At 35.4% G+C, this 26,072-nt stretch overlaps 1 long non-coding RNA gene across 1 annotated transcript; it reads left to right on the forward strand.

Annotated features, from left to right (window-relative positions):
* Positions 1 to 339: 339 nt before the first annotated feature.
* LOC118498732 lies at positions 340 to 23,692 on the forward strand. Its single transcript, XR_004901199.1, has 3 exons — positions 340 to 484; positions 10,630 to 10,642; positions 23,680 to 23,692. It is a non-coding gene; the product is annotated as an uncharacterized LOC118498732 (long non-coding RNA).
* The last annotated feature ends 2,380 nt before the right edge of the window (positions 23,693 to 26,072 follow it).

A 26,072-nucleotide genomic window follows, 5' to 3' on the forward strand; every position in this document is an offset into this window, starting at 1 on the left:
GCAAGGGAGAAAGAGATAGTAACATACAAGGGAGCTCAGATAGGGATATCAGCTGATTTCTCAACAGAAACACTGAAAGGGAATGGTAAAAAAATATCCAAGTAATGAAAAGCAAAGGCCTGCAACAAAGACTACTCTACCCAGGAAGGCTCTCATTTAAACTGGAAGGCAAAATAAGGAGCTTCCCAGACCGCCCCACCCCCCCAAAAAAGGCTAAAATAATACATCTCCACCAAAACAGCATTGCAAGAGATGCTGAAGGATTGTGTTAAGAAAAAGAAAAACAGAGAGAGAGAGAGAAACATAGGTACAAAGGGAAAAAAGGTCAATGAATAAGTGCCTATCAATAATAACGTTAAATGTAAATGGATTAAATGCTCCAATCAAAAGACATACTGTAGCTGAGTGGATAAGAAAACATGACCTGTACATATGCTGTCTACAAGAGACCCACCTCAGAACAAATGATCTACACAGACTTAAAGTGAACAGATGCAAAATGTATTTCAGGCAAACACACATGGCAAAAAGCTGGGGTAGTAATACTCATAGTGGAAAAAATAGATATCAAAACAAATTCCATAAAAAAAGACAAAGAAAGATAACTACATAATACGGAGAGGAATAATCCATCAAGAATATATAACCCTTGTAAACATATATGTACCCAACATAGGAGTACCTAAACATAAAAAGAAAATTTTGGAGGACTTTAAGAAAGATATTGAAAAGAACACAGTCATCATAGGGAATTTTAACACCCCAATGTCAACAATGGATAGATTGTCCAAAAAAACAATCAACAATGTTGTAGCACTGAACAACATCTAGATCAAATGGACTTAATTTATATATATATAATATATATATATAAATATATAAATAAATATATATATTTATATATATATATAGAACTTTTCATGCCAAAGGAGCAAAATATACATTCTTCTAAAATGCACATAGAACATTACCAAAAACAGATCACAAGGTAAGACACAAAACAAGCCTTTACAAATTCAAGACAATTAAAATCATATCAAGCATCTTCTCAATCACAAGGGCTTGAAACTAGAAATTAACCTCATGGAAAAACTCAAAAACACTCAAATATGTTGAGACTATACAACACACTATTAAATAATGAATGAGTTTACAAAAAGATAAAGGAAGAAGTAAAAAGGCTTCTGGAAACAAATGAAAATGAACACAGAGCAGTCCAAAACTTATGGGACACAGCAAAGGCAGTCCTGAGAGGAAAGTTCATAGTAATACAGACCTACCTAAAAAAGATAGAAACATTTTAGATAAACAGCCTAACCTACAACTACAAGAACTGGAGAAAAACAACAAACAAAGCCCAGAGCAGTAGAAGGAAGGAAATAATCAAGATTAGAGAAGAATTAAGTGGCATAGAGACTAAAAGAACGATTCAGTCTCATTAAATCCAGAAGCTAGTTTTTTGAAAATATAAAATTCAGCAAACCTTTAACCAGACTCACAAGAAAAAAAGAGAGAGAGAGAGGGCCCAAATAAATAAAATCAGAAATGAAAAAGGAGAAATTACAACTGATACCTTAAAAATACAAAGGATTATAAGAAATTACTATGAACAACTACATGCCAAGAAATTTGAAAACTTGAATGAAACTGACAAATTTCTAGAAACATATAGTCTCCCAAAACTGAATGAAGAAGTACAAAGTCTGAAAGACAGGTAACAGCCAGTGAATTTGAAGCAGTAATCAAAAAACTCCCATAACACAAAAGCCCTGGATGAGATGGCTTCACAGGAGAATTTCTCTTATCCCCCTCAATCTATTCCAGAAAATTCAAGAAGAGGGAAGACTCCCAAACACCTTTTATGTGGCCAGTATAAAAGTATAGACCAATATCGCTAATGAACATAGATGCTAAAATACTCAACAAAATATTGGCAATCCAGATCCAGCAATTCCTTAAAAAGATCATACATCATGATCAAATGAGGTTCATCCCAGGAATACAAGGGTGGTATAATATTCACAAATCAACAAATGTAATATACCACATAAACAAAATGAAAGACAAAAATCACATGATCATATCAAAAGATGTTTAAAAAGCACTTTATAAAGTACAGCACCCATTCATGATTAAAACAGTCAGCCAAGTGGGAGTAGAGGGAGCATACATCAACATAATAAAGGCCATACATTAGAAACCTACAGCCAACATCATACTCAATGGGGAAAAACTGAAAGTTTCCCCCTAAGATCAGGAACAAGACAAGAGTGTCCACTTTTGCCACTTATATTCAACACAGTACTGAAAGTTCTAAACACAGTGATCAGGCAAGAAAAAGAAATAAAGGGCATCCAAATCGGAAAAGAGGGTATAAAACTGTCATTAATTACAATGGCATGATAATGTACATAGAAAACCCTATAGACTCCACCAAAAAAATACTCAACCTAATAAGTGAATTTGGTGAAATAGTGGTATACAAAGTCAAAAGTCAAAAATCAAAGGCATTTTTGTACAATAATAATGAAATATCAGAAACAGAAACTAGGAAAAAATCCCATTTTGTAGAGCAACAAGAAAAATAAAGTTCCTAGGAATAAACTTGACTAAGGAGGTAAAAGACCTATATTCAGAAAACTACAAGACACTGAAAGAAGAAATTAAGGAAGATACAAATAAGTGGAAGCATATACAATGTTCCCGTATGAGAAGAATTAACATCATTAAAATGTCCCTATTACTCAAAGTAATCTGTAGATTCAATGCAACTAAAATACAATTAAATTAATTTAATTACAATGCAATTAAAATACAAATGACATATTTCACAGATTTAGAACAAATACTTCACAAATGTATATGGAACCAAAAACAACTCCAAATAGTCTCAGCAATCTTGAGAAAGAAGAACAAAGTAAGAAGGATCACAATATCTCATATCAAACTATATTACAAGGCCACTGTAATCAAAACAGTCTGATACTGGCATAAGAACACACATATAGGTCAATGGAACAGAATAGAGACCCCAGAAATAAATTCATGTTGCTATGGTCAAATATTTGACAAAAAGGGCAGGGGCATAAAATGAAGAAAAATAGCCTCTTCAATAAATGGTGTTGGAAGATCTGGACAGCTATATGCAAAAAAAATGAGACAATCACTAACTTATACCACACACAGAAATAAACCCAAGATGGATAAAAGACTTAAATGTAAGTCAGGCACCATAAAAGCCCTAGAGGAAAACATAGGCATCAATATTTCAGATATCCCACAGAGCAATATTTTAGCCAATATATATCCTAGGGCAAGGGAAATAAATAAAAAATAAACAAATGGGATCACATCAAACTGAAAAGCTTTAGTTTGACTAAAGAAAACAACATCATAATGAAAAGAGAACCAACCACATGGGAGAACATGTTTGCCAATGATACCTCAGACAAGATTTTGATCTTCAAAATAAATAAAGAACTCATATGGCTCAACACCAGGAAGACAAACAATCCAATTAAAAATAGAAAAAGGACCTGAACAGACATTTCTCCAAAGAGGACATACAGAGGGCCCACAGACATATGAAAGGATGCTCAATATCACTAGTCATCAGAGAGATGCAAACTAAAACCACAGTGAGATACCACTTCACACCAGTCAGAATGGCCATCATAAACAAATCAACAAACAACAAGTGCTGGTGATATTGTGGAGAAAAGTGAACCCTAGTGCACTGTTGGTGGGAATGCAGACTGGTGCAGCCACTGTGGAAAACAGTATGGAATTTCTACAGAAAACTAAACATGTGACTATCTTTCAATCCAGTAATTCCACTGCTGGGATTATACCCTAAGAGTCCTGAAACACCAATTCAGAAGAACCTATGCACCCCTATGTTCACAACAGTGTTATTTATAACAGCCAAGTCTGGAAAAAGCCTAAGTGCTCATCAGTAAATGAGTGGATCAAAAAACTGTGGTACATTTACACAATGGAATTCTATGCAGCAGAAAGAAAGAAGGAACTCTTACCCTTTGCAACAACATGGATGGAACTGGAAAGCATTATGCTAAGTGAAATAACACAAGCAGTGAAAGATGAATACCATATGATCTCACCTTTAACAGGAACCTAATCAACAAAACAAAGAAACAAGCAAAACATGACCAAAGACACTGAAATAGAGAACAGGCTGACAGTGTTCAGAGGGGAGAGGGGAGGGAATTTCAGGGGAATTTCAGGGGGAAAAGGGGAAGGGTTGACAGGAACAAGTATAAAGTACACATGGTCAAAAACTAGGGGTGGGTGGAAATGGGAGGGAGGTATGGAGGGCTGGGTGGGTGGGCTGGGATAGAAGTAAAAGACAGAAAATTGTACTTGAACAATAATTAAAATAAAATTATTTTTAAAAATCTGTGGTACATTTACACAACAGAATACTACACAGCAGGCAGAAAGAAGGAACTCCTACCTCTCACAATAGCATGGATAGAACTGGAGAATATTATGCTAAGTGAAATAAGCTAGACAGCGGAAGACAACACCATACGATCTCTCCTATAACAGGAACATAAGGAATAAAACAAACAAATGATCAAAAACAGATCCAGAGGCATGGAAACAAGGAACAGACAGACAGTGACCAGAGGGGAGGAGAGGGGGAGAGAAGGGGAAGTGTCTATTCAAGGAACATATATAAAGGACCCATGGACATACATGGACAACAGGGAAGGGATTGACTGTGAGAGCAGGTCTGGAGGGTCCAGGACTGTAGAGAGCAATTGAGACAACTGTAATAGAACAAGAGTAAAATAAAAAAACATATTAATTAAGTTTAACTTAAAAGAGACATAGAATATGGACTCCCTATATTAAACACAGGAAATGGCAGCTCTTGGGCCACAAGTAATCTATTTATGATTTGTCAGACCAACATTTAAAATTGAGAGCATTCACATGCCAGTAGTGATTCATGAATGCCTTTGAGACAGGAGGTTCTCCAACACTGGATCTGCTCAACACTGTCAGCTGGAGTTGAGTGCAGATTGCACTCCTAGATAGTACTTGGAGCTGTCCCTTCTGTCTATAACCCGACACTCTTCACTCATTTTAATTACTGCCCAAGTCTCATTCTGAGAGGGTTAAAGAGTTCACATCTCTTTTAGACTAAAGCTAAAGGGAAAAAAAAAGAGTGTGAACTCAACAACTAGACTCTGCTCAAGAAGCATATCAGGATTCACCTGTAGCCCAAACCACAGCAGTTTCACATTTACTTCTGCCTTTCGGTTGGAGGCAAAAAAAAAAGTTCTTAAATTCACAGAATTTTCTTGAACTACTGTAAGCATATCTTTTACTGTCTCTGAATGTGTTGTACACACACATAAGAACAAATCAAAATATGCTGCTAAAATAAGATGGTAATTGCTTGTGAGTGGGCAGAGAAAAAAATTTCCTTCGCAGGATTCTAATTCATGAGACCATTCCTTGAGGACAAGTCAGAAAAGTCCAGTTTCTTTATTATTTTAAAGTAGTGAATAAAAAATTAGGGTGATGGGATGGCAAAAATGGAATTGTCACACTTCTTAATAATGCATTTAGCATAATTTCTTCTGGGTTATGTTGAATTGAACAAATATGTTTCTTTTTACCATGCTTGCTAATTTATTAAAAGTTATTTCTGAGAGATTCAAATTTGAATTTCATTGTTACAAAGCAAAATTTTACAGACTGTTTTAGAACTTTTAAAGTACTTTCAACAATTCAGCTATTTTGAAATGACAACTGCATGTTGATAGAGTTGAAATCTCTCCTGACTTCTCTGAGCTGAAATTCCAAGAAGGAACTGTACCACATTTTCCCTTTCAGAGTGCTCACATTTTTTTGTTTAAAAGGTTCACACAGGATACCCTGATTAAAAAAAAAAAACTTTGTGATTAGCTGAGAAAATGTCTTTAAAAAAACAGATTTCAGGAAAGTTTTCAGTCCTCCAACAAATGTCGACACTGAAAACTTGGCAGATGTTTAATTATTGTAGCAGTTTTTCAAATAGACTTTTTATGACTCACCAAGATTATGAAATCAGTTCCATTAAAAGACCTCTCCTATATTATGTCAGAATATCCTGATTTATACACTATCTGCTGAGACTCATTGTGTTCAATCTGTCTTTTCCACAAACATGGCAATACATCTTGTTCTCATAACTCGTTCCTGCTCCCTCTATTCCATTCCCTTCCTGCATCCACTCAGCAGAGCCTCTGAGGGAGTAAATATCAATTTTTCTCCTTAAGAGGTAGATAGAATAACCATATTTCCAGGAACTCCCATAACAGCTAATGTTGCCACAGTTCATTTGTAATAAATGGATACTGAACTTTTTGACACTATAAGGCCAAGTATGATGTGAGATGAAGACTTTATTCACAGATATTCGATTAAAACACATAATGAAATTATTCATCAGTAACATTCAGTTCTGCAATTACCCATAAATTACCCATATTTGTTCTTAACATTCTTCTCTGAAACAATATATATGCTTTCTGGAATAAAAATTATTAATGCAATCAAAATATGCTTAAAATATACAAACTAATTGTTAAGGTTCTTAATGGATGCAAAGTTGATCTAGAACTTTCCTTCAAATAATTTATAATCAAATGGGTAAATTTAAAGTGTGGTAGAGTACTCTGCTAAAGGGATTTAGAAAGAGAAAATAGAGTCATGACTCTTGCTACCTTGATAAAAACTAAATAATTTATTATAAATATCAACAGAAAACTTCTTAAATTAGTATAAACAAGTATTGAGTCCAAGCTACCCCAGAGAATCAGGCTGTCAAGTCAGACACACAATCATCAATGCTTTTGCACATGCAAAATAATATCAAAAGCTCAAAAGAAGCAGCAGGAGGTTCAGAACATTGAAAGTATGGGAGTTCTTGAGATCCAACTTTTTGTGTCAGATGTGATATTTTTTGGCCCAGAAGAGACGTGGTCTTTAAATAAGGTTTTTCAATTCATTGCAACTAGGGGAGTTTCAGTGAGGTTTCAAATGTGAAACATCTTCATTTTATTCCCCTAGGGAATTGCATGGCTGACACAGGTAGCCTTCTCCAGGTAGCCATGCCTTCTAGATATTAGGTTCTACTTCCCAGAGGTAATTTCTTGCCAGGAATGCCCTGAAAATGGCATTTCAGGCATAAAGCTCTTCCACCCAGCAAATATCACTAGTATGTTTACCCAGAAGACAAAACATTTAGACCAAATCACCTGACTCCTTTTTGTTTCCCAGGGACCCAGCCACATTTTGCAGAAAGCTCAAACTTGCAAAATCAGATGTATGGTGATGTAGAGTTACTAGACTTTTTTTTAAAGATTTTATTTATTTATTTTTAGAGAGGGAAAGGAGGGAGATAGATAGAGATAGAGAGAGATGATAGAGATAGAGATAGAGATAGAGATAGAGATAGAGATAGAGATAGAGATAGAGAGAGAAACGTCAATGTGCGGTTGCCGGGGGTCATGGCCTGCAACCCAGGCATGTACCCTGACTGGGAATCGAACCTGCAACACTTTGGTTTGCAGCCCATGCTCAATCCACTGAGCTACACCAGCCAGGTGGTGAGTTACTAGACTTTTATTGCAGTGATCACTTCATAAGATATATAGATGTATCAATATAAAATTATGTTGTATACCTGAAACATGTTATTTATTAAGTATAAAAAATAAATTAAAAAATCAAATGACTTCTCAAATTTCTCATCTCAACTTTGGTGAGATTTAAACTTTAGAATTACAAGATCATACAAGTTATGATGGCACATAATTTTGAGTTTCAAATGACTTTAGTTCAAATTCATATATCATACTTTATCATATATCATACAGCAATTATTACTAAATTAATTTAAATAGCAAGTATAGCAAGACATATACATATTCCCTATTATAATAAACATCATTGTCCAAAGATGAAGTTATTTTTCTTATTGTTTTATATTCAATAAGTAAAGTATGGATTGCCTGAAATTTCATTAGACCCTGAATTTACAAATTAAGAACCCAGATAACTAACCAGCCTTCATTAAGTTTATAATTTAAAATGGAATAACTTTAAATGAAGCATGGAGAAAAAATGAAATTCTGATGAGGAAACACTTGGATGCTATTGAAAACCCATAGCAAGAATACCTAACCCATACTTAATTATTGAGGAAAATTTTCATAAGGAAACGCTGATCTAAAGAATTCATGAAAGAACAACAAAGGAAGTTGAAGAAATGAGTGTTCAAAATTAAGAAAATAGTGGATAAAAATTCCAGAGTTCATAGAAATATGATATGTTCAAGAAAATGAAATCAGTTCAGCCTGGCACAAAGCAAAACAAGAACTGAGCAGAGTCTCCACCAGGATGTGGTTTGTAAGTTCTGTTAATACATTTGGACTTTAGGGTAAGAACAATGGGCTGCCATTGAAGGATGTTAAGCAGAAGCATGACATGATCACATAAGTCTTTTGGAAAGATATAATCCAGAAAATGGGGTAGGACAAGAGTAAATGTTGAGGGAAAAAAATGAGGTACTGTTGCAGGAATTCAGGTGAGAGATGGTAGTAACCTGAGCTTGGTTTTTAGCTTCAGAGAAAAGAGAGCTAGCTTGAGAGCTATGTAGGTGACTAAACAACCAGGACACTGAAACTGAATGGATGTGAGGGATGAAGAAGAGGAAAGTCGAGAATAACACCCCAGTTGATGGTTGGGCAACTAGTAAAGATTTGCAATTCACTGAGGTAGAATATACAGGAAGAATAGAGAATCGTGGAGAAACACAATGAGATTATTTCCTTGTGTATTAAATTTGAAGAGTTAGAAGAACTACATGTAGTGTTCTATAGGAAATCAGCTGAGTAGATCTGGTGCTAATGAGAAATATTCAGTTAAATTTATTTATTTTTTTACATACCTATCAACAATCATTTTATTTTTAAGTATATTTTATTGATTATGCTATTACAGTTTTCCCAATTTTTCCCTCTTTATCCCTCCTCTGTCCTGCATCCCCTGACTCTCTACATTTACCCTCTTAGTTCATGTCCATGGGTTATACATATACATTCTCTGATTTCTCTGTTTCCCATACCATTTTTGATCTCTCTCTATTTTATGCCTACCAGTTATGCTTCTTATTCCCTGTACCTTTCCCCACCATTCTTCCCTTCCCCTTCCCCACTGAAAACCCTCCATGTAATGTCCATTTCTCTGATTCTGTTCCTGTTTTAATTGTTTGCTTAGTTTTTGTTTTCATTTTTTCAGGTTCAGTTGTTGATAGTTATGAGTTTGTTGTCATTTTACTGTTCATAGTTTTTTATCTTGTTCTAGTTCGTAGATACCATAAGTCTCTTTAACATATCATATAACAAGGGCTTGGTAATAATGAACTCCTTTAGTTTTACCTTATCTGAGAAGCACTTTATCTGCCCTTCCAGTCTAAATGATAGCTTTGGTGGATAGAGTAATCTTGGATGTAGGTCCTTGCCTTTCATGACTTCGAATACTTCTTTCCAGCCCCTCCTTGCCTGTAAGATTTCTTTTGAGAAATCAACTGATAGCCTTATGGGCACTCCATTGTAGGTAACTGTCTCCTTTCCTCTCACTGCTTTTAAGACTGTCTCTTTATCTCTAATCTTGGTTAACTTAATGATGATGTTCTTTGGTGTGTTCCTCTTTGGGTCCAATTTCTTTGGGACTCACTGGACTTCCTGGACTTCCTGGAAGTCTATTTCCTTTGCCAGATTGGGGGAAGTTTGTCCTTCATTATTTGTTCAAATAAGTTTTCAACTTCTTGCTCTTGTTCCTCTCCTTCTGTCACCCCTATGATCCTGATGTTAGAGTGTTCAAAGTCGTCCCAGAGTTTCCTAAACCTCACCTCATTTTTTTGAATTCTTGTTTCTTCATTCTGTTCTGGTTGGATGTTTATTTCTTTCTTTTGTTCCAGATTATTGATTTGAGTCCTGGTTTCCTTCCTTCACTGTTGATTTCCTGTATATTTTGCTTTATTTCACTTTGGGTAGCCTTCATTTGTTCATTTTGTGACTGAGCTCAATCAGTTATGTGAGCATCCTGGTTGCCAGTGTTTTGAACTCTGCATCAGATAGGCTGGTTATCTCCTTGTCGCTTAGCTCTTTTTCTGGAGTTTTGATCAGTTCTTTCATTTGGACCACATTTCTTTGTCTTGGTGCACCTGTTATGTTGTAAGTGGGTGAGGCCTTAGGTATTCCCCAATGTGGGGCAACCCTCTCCTGCATTGTGGCACTGTTGGTCTGGGTGAAAGTTTCCTTAACTCCTTGGTTGTCATAGTTGCATGAAGTTTGATTTCTTGATACTTCCGGTTGTTTATTGTTTTTAGATTGGTTGTTATCCTTCTTTTGGTTGTGTGAGGAAGCAAAGTGTTTCTACCTATACCTCCATCTTGGCTGGTGGTTAAATTTATTTAAAAATCATTAGCATAGAGCTATAAATTGGAGTCATGGTATTAAATGCAATTTTGGGGGGATACTTCCTCAAAAGAGAAGAAGCACCAAATAAACAAACAAACAAAAACAAGCTAGCATGGTGTCATGGAAGGCCAAGGAATGGAGTGTTTCAAGAAATCAACAGTACTAAATGATGCCAAAAGGCAACTGAGAAATACTCATTGCACTTTCTAAAGCAGAGGTGGCAACTTTGAATAAGGAAATATTAATGGAACACTTGAGGGGGGACTGAAATCAGATAGTGTTAAAAAATGCAATAAGGTTAACAAGCTAAGAAAGTAGTATTTCACAACTCTTTCAAGAAAGTTGCGTACAGAGACATTGGAAGTGGACTAAAGGTAGATAGTAAGTCAAAAATTTTTTTTAATTTTGCTTACTTATTTTGTTTTATAATAAGAGACCATCCTATTTAGAAATTGATGCAAATGAAAAAGAATTGGAAGAAAGAATGGGAAAAGAGAGAGTAAGAAATCCATAGAACCTGGTTCCTAGAAAAACAGGCAGAAGGATTAATCTTAGAAAGGAGAAGTGAACATCAGAGATGAGCATGTTTGTCATTTTAGTGGTTGGAGAAAGAAAGTTTCTATTTTTAAGTCATTATATTCCCATTAAAAAAATAGGATACTCAGCCATCTGCTGAAATGGAAGGGGGAGGTGCAGGGTCAAGGGTTTGAAGAAAATGGAGAAGGTTTGAAATATTTTGTGGAAATTAGGAAGAAGATTGCTGACTTGAGAAACAGACAGACCAAAATGTTCTGAGACATTGTAAAGTAACCCACTGATGGATTTGGGAGTATAGGGATTATTAAATTCAGGAATGAATCACTCCCTTTTGGGATATCCCTCCTCAAAACCACAAGAAGATTAATCATATTTAAAATCTTACCTTGGTTTTGCTTATTTCTATGAATTGTGTAGCTCAAAAATCATGATAATTAAAATAAATAGCAAGTTATAGCTTACCTAAAATACTTGTAATTCTCCTGCCTCTACATGCCAAATGACTTCCTACCATATCAGAAGATCTTTCATAACTCTATTAGAAATATGTAGGCAATTAATTATCTTCCTTTACAAATTCCTACTGTTTACTGTGACCCTCTCCAGTTTTCTCTGTTTATCTCAGTTTACACCAAAATCTCAGATATGTGTAAACTTTTAATTATCAAATGGCATTTTCTTATAGTTAAGTACAGACTTTGACTACAAAATGCCTGAGTTCACACCCAAGTTCTGCTCCTGTCTAGTGCGTGACTTTGGCAAGTTAGTGAGCTCCTCAGTACCTGATGCTCTCACTTGCCCAATGGGAAAACTAATCTCATAGGATATTGTGGGGATTTGATACATTAGAGAGTCTTAAATCAATGCCTAATCTGTAGTAAGGTCTCAGGAAATGTAAATTATTATTGTTTCACTGTATGTGTGGGACTACTGTATCACAGGGGTTCATGCTGCAGCTGCTCTTCACTGTGTGCTCTACTTCAGGGAATGTATTTTGATTCGAGGCATAGTTAGGTTCAGTCAAAGTTCCACATTGTAATAAGAGTGTGTCTCACCAGTTTAATAGACTGAAGCTTTTCAAAAAGACTGATTACCAAGGAAACCAAAAGGAAGAATTCTGGAAGGTAAAAGGAGAAAAAAAGTAAGTTATTTTGTCCCATCTCATTTTAAAAATTAGATCCCCTGCCTATCTTTTTTTGGGACCACTGTACTTGGGCCAGAGACTGTTTTCATGGCTGGGTTAAATAGCAAGCAGACCTTACTGACTATAAAGGCTGGCAGACCTGGTAATGACTTACAGAAGGAGACTGTGGTGCCTACTTGTCTGAATAATTTAAAGGACTTGGCAGATAATTCTCCAAGACTTTTTAATTGTAGCTCTCAAAAAGCCAGAGGACAGACTAATGACCTTTGGAGCTTTCTTTCATTCTTGACTCTATAAGAGCAAATACTTAGTTTACCTTAGTATGATATATTTTACATATAATGTGAATATTATTCATTCTAATTGGACATAGCATTACTGCCAAGGATGTTCATGGATAAAGCTCCTTCCTGTCTTCTATATAAGGCAGTGTCCTGCCTGTTGTTTAAATTACCCTTCCATGAAACCACTAACTCAAGTCTAGCGATGATTCAAGCCAGAAACAGTCATTTTATTTATATGATGACTTGCATAGAGGGCAGGCTTGTAAAATAAAAACAAATCTGGAATGGACAATGAATTAAATCAAAGCTGCTTTGTACTTGGGATGTACTCCAGTGGAGTACAATAGTCTATCTACAGAGGTTTATAATGACTCTGCCAATATTAATTATTCCCCATGCAACTTACCCATTTTCAGGGAACCCAAGCTAATGCTAGTAAATGGAATTCTCAAAGTAATACCTTCCAGTTGAATGATACAGAGCACAGCCCCTTTAGCTGTCATGTGACTACTTGAAAATAAAATTTTCAAGACAGTATTTCAGAGGAAAGAATAAGTTCAGACAGTTCAAAAGTTCAAAATAAATGTACTTCATGGCTCTTTTCAAAATAGTGAAGGAAGGCTTAGTGAGGGAAATGCTTACATCTGATTCCATTGGGATGGCCCAACATCCACAGCAGATTAAATGTAGTTAGCCCCTGTCTACAGGAGCTTTCTTCTCTTGCTGTCTACCTATAAATGATTTCACTGGCTCAAATTGCATTTTGTATCACATTTAAAATAGACTGACTTGTTGGTTGGGTTGGTAAAAACACGTTGCCACTTATTGATGGGAAACCAAAAGCCTGTTTTCATGAATGAAGTCATGAGTACTTTTGTTTGATGGGAAGGAGTCAGTTTGAAAGTAGTATTAACAAAGACCCTGGGTTTCTGATGGATGTTAATAACAACATGAGAAAAAGTCATCTTTTCCTAGTCATCTTTTATTGCTTTATTCTATCTTCAGGGTCTAGGCTTTCAAAATGGAGTACATTTGCCTGAGCAACAGAACAGACTTCTCCGAAAGAGAAATGCTCCAATAGTCTCATTTCCGCTCAGTCAGTGAATTGTTCAGTTTGACTGTGCGAATGTCTCTTCAGATCTGGCATTTTTACAATTGAAATAGTGATACTAATGCTGCTTTGTTTTTCTAACACTCCTTTCTTTACAGTTAATTATGCTCAGGAGAGTCTAAAATATAAGTGAAATGATTTTGTTTTTAAATATCTAAGTGAAGTGTCTCTCTAATTAGGTTATTTTTGAAAACTTTTAAATCCTTGGTTCTTAAAGTTATCTTGGAATCACTATAGTACAAGTAGCTGGATGAAATTGTAAATTAAATTCATATTACATTTCCTACAGAGGCATTCTCACTCATCTTAACTGTACTAACTAATTATCAGGAAGATTTTATTCTTTGAGTTAGATTTGATTAAAACTGTAGGGAAGCCATTCTTGACAAGGCCTAAAAATTCATTTCCATGTAACATATCCTTGAGCTTAAAACAAACATTAAGCATGATATTCTGGCATTACTGTATGTTGGAAAGATGTATTAGGAAATAAGATTTTATCTAAAAGCCAGTGGTAGAATTTTAGGAATAGTACAATGAGCTGAAAGGAATTTTTAAAAATAATCAGAAATGTGTTCTTTGTTATAAGATGAAAAGAAATTAATCATTCTGAGGCAAAATACTAAACATTTTTAAGTTTATTTCACAGAGAGAAGCAATCTTAGAACAAACTTTAAAAACACTCTAATTAATCACTAAGGTTTATAGTTAACTATAAAATTTTGAAACAATGGAAATTATCACATCATCAAAATGTTTTTAGAATTATTAAAGTTTATGTTGAAGTAGATATAAAAAAGGTGGCTATATTTTGGAACATTTTTACATGTAATTTAAAAGATCAGCTTGCCCATTTCATAAATGCTCAAATGTTAAGTAAAAATAGCTACTTGATAATTAAATAGAAAAATGCTAGTGTCAAGAGTTCTTGAGCTCTGGCTGGTGTGGTTCAGTGCATTGAGGGCTGGCCTGTGAACCAAAGGATCACCAGTTCGATTCTCAGTCAGAGCACACACCTGGGTTGCAGGCCAGGTCCTTGGTTGAGGGGTGCAAGAGAGCAACCACAAATTGATGTTTCCCTCCCTTTCTTTTCCCCACCATTCCCCTCTCTAAAAATAAGTTTTAAAAATCTTAAAAAAACAAAAGTGCTTGAGACTGTGACAGTCCAGACCTTCAAATTTTAAATATGAACATTTTGATACCCCATGTTCTTTGTGTATATGCAGATGGCTTAAAGTTATGGAGAACAGAATGAGGAAACATTCCATATTACGGGATTTGTGAAAATAATTGCATGAGTTAAATTATTTGACTTTGAGTAATTTGAAACCTCTGACACTCCAGGTCAAAGTTATGATCAGGCAAGTGTTTCTAAATTACCATTGTATTTAACTCCAAATGTATTTTCCTTATCTTCTTTCTAAAGTTAACACACTCTGACTTACCAAGGCATGGAGACAGGATAAATATATACAAGCAAGACTATTCACTGAAATTTAACTGGGAAACATTTCTCTCTGAGGTTCTTCATAATATGCAAAGATTAAAAATATTTGGAACACAGTTTAAACACTGTTGGTCACAACCCAGACAGGTACACAGAGGAAGAGGGCATCTAGCCAGAAATTATAGGAAGATGCTGTAAATGTTCCCTTTCCTTCCTCTTCTGACCTCATCCTACCCCCACCCTCACCTCCTGCCATATGCAAAGCATACAGCCCTGTTTGCTCTTGGACATGTAGACATGGGTAAAGACCCATGAAAGAAATACTTGTGTGCACCCTCAGTGAAGATCGGGGTTAGCATGTTATATTGTTTTTAGGTAAAAAGTTGCTCTTCTTCATATGTGCTGTGTAGTAAATCCTCTGACAGTAGGATAAAGGCATTAAATGTTTGGCAAATATTTTTAAGACAACTAGCCAGGAAAAATAAGGACTAACATCTCTTAAGTGACATGTTACCTTTGAACATTAGTACAAAGAGAAAGAAAAAAATTTTTGTGTATTTTTCCCAAAGAATGGCACATTCTTTTAGTGCGCTAATAACTTGGGGATGCTGACTACAGCAGAAGAGGTTAATTAATGAGTTAATTAATAATTGCATTAATAACTTTGTATTTATTGAATACTTAAAATTCACTTGTATATCAAAATATTGACAAATGTGCATCAGCGAGATGTATAGCACTGTGTTAAGCATACACAGCACATACTGAGAATATGTGGAAATATGTCACATAATCCACACCTGTTTAGGAACTTATATCTTTGTAGGGAGACAAAAAAATATATCCATAAGGAAAATTAAATAGTAATCATATGTTAATAAAGATAAGCCTAAACATCATTTCTTATTTGATCTGTATGCAAACCTTTGAAATGTTAATACCATGCAGATACCAGTGTAAATATTAATATTGAATATTACACATATGGGAGATTTAAAATATAGAAAGTGCTAAGACTTACATCATTTTTTAAAACAATAGCCCCAAACTTATTATAGAAATGAGCAAGCAGCTACACTTTCTAATAAGGCATAGTATATACATTTTATTTCCCTGTTAGTGTTCAAGGAAAATAATGCTATTAATATACTGCTTGTATGCACTTATATTTGAAAAGGCCATTAGGTGATTAAAGTATTTCTGTTAATCTGGTAATGTTTATTTCTAGGGCTCCCCATACTCAAGAGAAAATTATATTTGTATTCATTCACTGTTCAGTGAATTCAGTTATAGAACTTTTTCTCTTTTACCCTTATCTACCAAAAATAAATTAACTTCTTAATTTTTTAAATTGAAGTTACTTGCGGGCATCAGCCTGTAAGAGTACTGTAGCTGATTCACTGGTGTCTGGACCCAACACAGAGCCTCTGTCTGTCTGTTCCAGCTACTTTTTCTCCTCTGATGTCTATAGAGTTCCTTTTCTGCAATTACATTTTTAACAATCCTGCTCAGATTCTGAGCCCCAAGTTGCCTTTTCTTGAAGAATGTCTGAGGTCTGTACATGTAAGGTAAGATAGTGGAAGATGACATGGTCTATGTAATTTGTCTACAGAAATCTTCACCAAGTGATCAATGACCATCACTAATGGAAATATGGTTTCAATTCTTCCTTTGACAGATGGTCTAGCCTACACTCACAAGAGATATGTTTTCTCTGTCAACCTTTTTTTTTTAAATATATGTGCTGGTGTTTGGAGCCAGTTTAACAACTATATTACCTTGTTGGTACTATGCCGAAGTACCACATCTGTTTTCACACTGAGTTTGTGTTTTTCCTATAAAGTGATATATATAGTCCTATACTAGAAAGTATTTTCAACTCAGATTTCAATGTGATCATTTCAAGCCCAGAACAAAAACATTCAAAAATTTAATATGCGTTATTTCTTTAAAACAAAGAGCCATTGTGCATGAACAGTTATGCAGATAATTCAGTGTAAGTTGGTTAATTGTTTTAAGAGAGTATAATGGCCCTATCTTTGATAATGACATAATTCAATCAAAGCGGATTTGGGGTTGTCCATTATGCTGTCAAAAATCACTTTCCTCCCACTGCCTCTCAGATCACAACACTCAGGTACTCAACTTGACAATCAAACCAGCTAAATTAAGAATCAGGTTCTGCCTTAACAGGTTTCCAGAAGTGCCACTGCTCTAGGAAAAAGGGGACAAGCTATGAGAAATCATCAGGTTCTTATTGCTGCCTTTCCGGTTATTTATCTTGCTTTTTATTTCAGTCCCTATATATCACCTGCATATCTGCCTGGAATTTTGATTTGTCTCCCAGTTTCCAAGCTGTCTAGACTTGGAATCCTCCCCTTGATTTTTTTGTAGTCACTTTTATTTCACCTGGGAAGAATTCAAAACTGGAACTAGATTTTTAGAAATCAAAGCTTGAAATGGGATTTGCATTGTGCTTACTCATTATCAGATATTATGTAATTTCATTTAGAAAAAATATCTAATTAAAGGGAAAAACATGATGGGTTGCTAATAAGTTGCTTTTGTCAATGGCTTTGTGCATTCTTATTTGAACAGTGGGTGATGAAGGGGATGTATGTGATAAAATGTGAAAAAGTTAAAATCAATACAGTGCTGATGTTAATATGAAAGGAAAGATAATTATTCTTCAGAAAAACATTGATATAATCAAATGCTCTTTCATCAACAATATTTAAATCTTCCATAGACATGTTTGTTTAAACTATAACTTGAGCCTAAAATCTTCAAATTACTAACTGTTCTATAACTAATAAGTAATAATCCACCTACTGAGATGAGAAAATAAACAAGCTTGATTTTTGCCTGTCCATGTGGCTTTGGGCCAGCAGCTTATCTAAGCCTTGATGTCTATTTATATATTGATTTCACTTGAATATCAAACTTAAGTCTCACAAGTTAACTCAGATATCTTACCGTTGCCTCATCTTCCCTAAAATCAGATCAGCTCCGTGTTCTCAATGGTTCATAGACTCACAGTTAGAAAGATATTAGTTAATATATTATACCAGTGGTTTTTCAAGTCTGGCTATACATAAAAATCATCTGGTAACATTATATATATATGCAGCCAGTACCTACACCGAACAAACTCCATCGGAAATTCTATGGGTAACACCTAGGTACCAAGACTTTTAAAAGCTCCCTTGGCCTGAGAACACTGCTTTATTCAACATGCAACTTTTGCAGCAGATATACCTGCCCTCAGGGGTTTTATTTCCCTCTGAAAAGATAATAGAGTTGAGAAAAGGTCAGTGACCACTGAGAGAAAATTTAGATGAAGTTGCTAAAGCATATGATCTGAAGTCAAATAAAATATTCATTTGATTTTTGGCTCTGCTGCTTACGAGATACATGACCAGAGTTAATTGCTTTATCTGCAAACTGCTGACACCATAGTGCCTCATAGAGTTGTGAGAATTAAATGATATAATGTAGGTAGAATTCAGCAAAATCCTTGTGAGAAGACATCAGTCAACAAATTAATGACAGTGCCATGTCATATATTGTGAGTTAACAAGCAATGGTAGAAGAAGGAAGATTCCAGTGAAGAGTGAAATAGATGAATGAGGAGTTTAATATGGATCATGTAGTACATAGAGAAATTTTATTTAGCTTTAACTGTGCCTACATGGAATTATGGGTTAAAAACTAACTACATTAGGTTAAATACCTGCTAAATTGCTATTTTAACAGAATTTCCCCCTGTCCCTACCACCACCAATTTCAGTTTTGTATATTGACTATAAAGCATACTTTTCTATGATTTTAATTGAAATATTGGAATCTCATTTTTGTACCAAAATAGAATTTCAACCAAATGTTGACCTACCATCTCAGTTTTCCTGGGACTAAGGAATTTGCTAGGACATGGGACTGTCAGTACTAAACCATAATTATGCCAAGCAAATTGATGGTGAGACTATTGGTGACTCTACATACATATAGTGACATTATTGTCTCCTTTCCTAATCCAGTGTTCTCTATATAAGCTACCTGTTACCCAGATCCACTCTATCCAGATCCTGGCTGTGTTTCCTGCTAATTTCCTCAGCTGGATTTTTGAGACTTTCAAGTGATTCTTTCCAAAAGTCTTTCTTCTCTACTCAAGGTAAGCTGAATTAGTTTCTGTTGGTTACAGCTAAGAACTGTATTAAAATAACCAAATCAACAAGGAGAATTCTCGGATAGTAGTTATTATGTATTTTCTAGTTGTTTCCATGAATATAGGTATGTTTTATGAGGCAGTCTTGTCAAACTGGGGCATTGTACATGGTAAGTGCTCTAAAAGCAGCTGTTTGATGACTGAATAGATTTTCTAGCTCAGAAAACCCAATACCCACCAGCCAGTGCAGAAACAAGTCAGTGATACATCTTCATCATGACAAAGGGGAAAATCAGGAATGAGATCCTGGAAAACAGCTGGAGAATCTCATATGTATTTAAGAACTAGCTTCTTTTAAAATAGGAACAAGAATTTAAAAATTTAGAAATGGCCATGGAAAGATTGTGAAAATGAAATGCTCCTATGAATCAAAAGTGGCATGTTTCCAGGTGTGAGAAAGATTATAGGAATGAATAATAGTTTAAAAAAATCAAAGAAGCAATTTTTTCAAGTTGTGTTTCTATCATTAGTTATAACACTCACTAAATATGCCAGTCAGCCTCCCCAGAGGATTATTTAATCATAAATGACCATTGAAATGCATTTCATCCCTACTCATTATTTTTTGACTTGGGAGGATATTGCTGCCCCCACAGCCTTGTCCTATCTTTCTCAGATTTATTTGTTCTCAGGCTTTTTGTTTTTGTAATGTTATGGCCCAATGTCCAATCAGGTCTGTGTCTGTCAGGTCACTTTTACTTTTAAGTTCAACTTTTCAAAATAATAATGTCAGGGCATTTCCATTTTTAACTTCTTTCAAGGCTCACAAACTATGGGAAGTTCCTGAGTTCTCCTTAAAATGTTTACTTTAATTTACTCATATTTTTAATTTAAAATGCTAATTTTTCCAGAAATATCAGACAGCATAGTAGTTAGCCAAATGAAATCAAGAAATCCATGTATTCATTCCTTTCCCTTTTAGAGATTAAAAGACAGGGTAAATGGCAAATGTGAAGTCCAAAGATATTACTATTGCCATTAGAAAAGAAAGTTAGACTTTAAGGGACCAGACAAGCTGAAGGTACACTTATGAAAACTAAAAATATTTTCTGTATTTTACTTTATTAATAAGATATCACATTATTAACCAAGTAATCTATATTACTCTGATAAATTATCAAACATTATACATTTATCCTAATTTTTAAACAATACCTATAGCCATTATTTACTTGTCAAAAATTAATAATCCTTTCCTACCAAATTCTTTTTTTCCTTCCTTAATAACTCAGACACCGAGCCATTAGCCAATTTCAGGCAAGAGAGGAGAAAGAACTGGCAGAAGTGGAGGTGAGGGGGACTCCAAGTGGGATGTGGCCCACTGAGGTCAGAAAACTGTATAAATAAATGAGTAAATTCAGCTTTCTCACTGGAAAAGAAAGAGGTATCAATATGGAAAAGTGGAAACCTAGATGATATATAAATATATATGCATTAACTCTGGACACTGAGAAGTCTGGAAACAGTGATGCCCCAATAACAGTCAGCACATGCATCACTAACGTACCAGTGTTCCTCGGATGGAATAGTTAATTCTTAGGATTGGGGAAAAAAATCACAAAGTAAGCCTATAATTTGTTATTCCAGAAATTAAGAAAATGCACAAATAAGCAAGCTTAAAGGGGGTCCCCACTGGTCAAAACTGAGAGAATTCAGTGTCAAAAGACTCAATCAGTAATAGTAACAGATTATATCCCACTGAATAAATTTATGTTTATTCTAAAAATAAATACATAAATAGTAAAGTCTTCCATACAGTACAATGACAACTAGTGAATGTTGAAAAAATGATAGAATTTGAGAATTGCTATCTGTCAACCATAATCATTACTATAAATTTAGACAAGAAACATTAACAAAGTTAGTGGGTTAAAATTCAATAAAGAATGGGATATTTATATAGCAACAAAGTACACATTAATTATAAAAAAGAGCAGTTTTACAGTAGAAAAATCTAGAAGATGTAATTTAAATGATCAAAGTTAAGGTTATCAGTGATAGGACAAAACAACCCAAAGTGCCATCTGATGGAATGCAGGGAAAGGGTGCAGAACCACTACTATGACATTTAGAACCTGAATCTAAGAAAAGGAAGCACCAGAAAAAATCTACAAAACAACAGTCTGTAATCTTCAAATTTCTTAAGGTCACGAAGGTCAAGGAAGGCTTGAAGAGTAGTTCCAGATATAAGAAAACTGAAGAGACATGAAACTACATTGAACTTGTTGTGATCCTGGAATGAGTCCTTTTGCTATCAAATGAGACATTGTTGTAACAGTTGGTGAAACATTTATGAATGAGTATATTATAGGAGTTTTCTGTACTGATCTTAGGACTTTTATATAAGTATAAAATTATTTCAAAACAAAATGTCGGCCCTGGCTAGTGTACCTCAGTGGATTGAGCTCAGGCTGTGAACCAAAGAGTCTCAGGTTCAATTCCCAGCCAGGATACATGCCTGGGTTGCAGGCCATAACCCTCAGCAACTGCACATTGATGTCTCTCTCTCTCTCTCTCTCTCTCTGTGTCTCTCTCTCTCTCTCTCTCTATCTATCTCTATCTCTATCTCTATCTCCCTCCCTTCCCTCTCTAGAAAGTAAATAAATAAAAAAATCTTAAAAAAAAAACAGAAACAAAACGTCCAACTTCATCATGTTTTATAGATGAGGAAATGAAACAAAAAGGTCTGCCAGTATGAAAAAGCTAGTCAGTGTCTTCTGGCAAGATGGTGATGTAGGTAACATGGCACTCAGAAATGCTACAACCACATCAAAATTAATAACTAAGGTACAGAGCAACAATTATTCAGAACTGCCTGAGAACTAGCTGAATGAAAGTCCTATAGCTAAGGATATAAATAAACAGCCACATGTAGCTTGTTGGAGGGGCTGAGACATGGAATGGGCTGATCCCACAGACACATGTGACAATTAAAAACTGGGAGGGATATATCCACTTTGGAGGTCTCCTGTGAGGAATAAGGGGTCTCAGCCCTACATCACAGGGTTCCAGTGCTAGAAAGAGAAGTCCCCATAACTTCTAGTTGGGAAAACCAGCAAGGATTTTGAAATGAAGGGCTTCACATGAATATACTGAGACTCACTTTCTCTGAGGTCCAGCATTGGAGCAGCCACTCAGAAGGTGCCTGGGACATATGGGGAGGAACTGAATTGTCTGGGATCAAAGCAAGTGCTGGAGAAGCAGCTTTCTGCCAGCCAGAAGTACTGGCAGAGGCCAATGTTCCTTTGTTCAGCCCTTTCTTCACAGAGCCTGCAGGCAGGCACCATATCTGAGTCTCCATCAACCTGTCTAACATTTTTTGCCCCCACCTTGGTGATTTCCTAAGATACCACACCCCCCAACTTGGGGACCCACTCAAGTCTTTTCAGTGGCTATTCCATACAAAAGGCAGGTCTTTCTCACGCTGCTGACTTTTTAAAATCTCTCAAACAAGCAACATCTGACCTTGGTATACCCTGTGCCTCTTGCTAAGTGACCTCATGCTTGGCTCTAGTGGCAGCCAGCCTTGCTTCACAAGTTGGCATTTCTCATGCACCTTCAAACCCAGCACCAGTAGCAGCCATCTGAAGATCACTTTGAAACTCATGTTAGGTGGCCCCAGGAAGGGCACAGTCAACAGCTGACTTTGGCTTGCATCTCTCAGGAGGTCCCAGAGTCTGCAGACTTGGTGGACAGCTTCAGACCACACCAAAGCACCACCACCCAACCACTTCTATAAGTAACATGCTCAAGGAGTGAACTCAGTGGTCACCAAGCTCTGCTGAAGTGAGTCCTGCTCCATGGGGTAAGCCCCAGCTCAACAGATCTTCCACAGTCATTGTAGCCAGTCCTTGAAACTCACTGGCCTAAAAGTCCCTCCAACTGATGAGCAATCAAGGCTCATCTATAACAGGAGGGCACACACAGCCCACACTAGTGCAGCTGGACCACCCCGTTCAGGCTGAGCCACTGGGTCCTATAGGACACCTACTACATAAAGCCACTCTACCAAGACCAAGAGACATTGCAGCTCTATATAATACAGAGAAACAAACAAAGGTAGGCTGCCAAAATGAGGAGACAAAGAAACATATCCCAAATAAAAAATCAAAACTAAACTCCAGAAGAAGAACTAAATAAAATGGGTATAAGCAATCCACCAGACAGAGTTCAAAACACTGGTCATAAGAATGATCAATGAACATAGAGGACGAGTAGAGGAAAACAGTGAGAACTTCAACAAAGAGATAGGAAACATAAAAATTAAAATAGAAAACATAAAAAAGAACCAGTCAGAAATGAAGAATACTCATACACTAACTGAAACAAAGAATACATTACAGGGAATCAAGAACAGAGTAGATAAAGCAGAGGATCAGACCAGCAATTTGGGGGGGAAAGCAGAAAACACCCAATCAGAACAGGAAAGAAAAAAAACTCCAAAAAATTGAGAATAGTTTAAGAAGCCTCTGGGACAACCTCAAGCAAACAAACATTTGCATCATAGGTATGCCAGAAGGAGAGGAAAGAGAGCAAAAAATTGAAAATCTACTTGAAAAAATGACAGAAAACTTCCCTAAGATGGTAAAGGAAATAGATATACAGTTCCAAGAAGTATAGATGGAGTCCCAAAGAAAATGAATCCAAAAAGGCTCTCACAAAGACACATCATAATCAAAACACCAAAGGTTAAAGATAAAGAGAGAATCTTAAAAGCAGCAAGAGAAAGACAGTCACCTACAAGGGAGCTTCCATAAGATTGTCCGCTCACTTCTCAACAGAAACTTTGAGTCCAGAAGGGATAGACACAAAATATTTAAAGTGATGAAAAGCAAGGGCTTACAATGAAGAAACTCTACTCAGCAAAGTCATAATTTAACACCAAAGGACAGATAAAGAGCTTCCCAGACCCCCCCCCAAAAAAACAACAAAAACCCCACCCTAAAGGAGTTCTTTACCACCAAACAAGTATTACAAGAATTGTTAAAGGGTCTTCTTTATAAAGAAGAAGAAGAAAAAGATAAAGAATATGAATAAATGAATAATAAATAATAATATGGAGATAAATACATGTCTATCAACAATTACTTTAAATGCAAATTAATTAAATGCTCCAATCAAAAGACACAGTGGCTGAATAAATAACAAAACAAGAACCTTACATATGTTGTATACAGAAGATTCACTTCAGATCAAAAGACACACACAGACAAAAGGTAAAGAGATTTGAAAGATATTTTATAAAAATGAAAACAAACCAACAAAAACTGGGGTAGCAATACTCATGCCAGACAAAATAGACTTTAAAACAAAGGCCATAACAAGAGATGAAGAAGGACCCAGCAATTATACTTCTGGTTATTTATCCAAAGAAACCCAAAACAGTACATCAAAAGAATACACACATCCATATGTTCATTGTAGCATTATTTAAAATAGCCAAGATATAAGCACCCCTTGAGAGATGAATGGAAAAAGAAGTGGTGCATATATATAATGGAATATGATTCAGCCATAAAAAAGAATGCAATCTTGCCATCTGCTACAACACAATGGATCTGGAGAGTATTGTGCTGAGTAAATTAGCCAAACAAAGAAAGACAAATGCCAGATGATTTCACTTATATATGGAGTCAAATAAACAAACAAACAAACAAACAAACAAGCAGAACAGAAACAGACTCATATATACAGAGAACATTTTGATGGTTGCCAGGTGGGAGGAAGGTTGGGGATGGAGGGTAAAAATGGTAAAAGGAATATGAAGTACAAATTGGTAGTCATAGAATAGTCATGGGGATATAAAGAACAGCATAGCGAATATAGTCAATGATATATTGTAATAACCATGTGTGTTATCAGAGGAGTACTAGATTTATTGGGGCGATAACTTAGTAAGTTATATAAAAATCTAATCACATGGTTGGACACCTGAAAGTAATATAATATTGTACAACTAACTGAAAAATAAAAAAAAAAAAATATATTTTTTAAAAGCTAGTTAGCATCTGAGTGGGCACTATAATTTCAAATTACCATTCCAGTATCCTTTCCACTCTTCTCTTTTCTTCAAATAGGAAAGGATATCAACCCATTCAGTCAGCTTTGTTGTGTATGCTGCTGGACCCAAGTGCCTGTAATTCTAGTAGACTCACACTTGCTCAGTGCTCAAAAAGACTCTATATTACTGTATTGTATGTGGGGCACTTTCATCTTTAGGTTATGTTTCTAATGCTTTCAATCTCCATTTCTAAATTGATATTCTGATTATAATCAGGCAATAAAGAAACATGTTTTCTACTGCTCTCAGTCTATGCAACCTCTGAAAACTAAAAAGTAATAAAGGAATCTTCCAGTGTTTTTCAAGAAACAGAAGTAGATCATGTAAACAGTAAAACAGCTTTATTTACTTTTCCTCATCCTCACTCACAGCCCTAAATGCTGTGCCAGTCCGTTCATGCACACACAATAAATGTCACTCTGCCATTTATAAGCTGCAGTGGCCTCTGGGTGTGAGTCCAGACAGGTTAGTTTCCTCATTCCTTCTAGAGCAACAATATTTAACAACTATAGTTACTTATAAATGATTTATGCTAACTGGTATAACTATAAAACCAAAACAAACTCATAAATTCAGCATGGATAAGACCATACAATGATTAAAATTCAGTTAATCCTAGTATTTAATGTGATAGATCTTGTTATATTCTAAATTTATTCCAATATATTCCAATTATATTCTAATTTTGAATTTTGAAGTAGAAAGGTATATTTATGAGTTTGATTGATTGTCAACTTGATCCTTTAATTTTGGGCATAAAA

Source organism: Phyllostomus discolor, chromosome 2, assembly GCF_004126475.2.
Source record: "Phyllostomus discolor isolate MPI-MPIP mPhyDis1 chromosome 2, mPhyDis1.pri.v3, whole genome shotgun sequence".
Taxonomy (NCBI): domain Eukaryota; kingdom Metazoa; phylum Chordata; class Mammalia; order Chiroptera; family Phyllostomidae; genus Phyllostomus; species Phyllostomus discolor.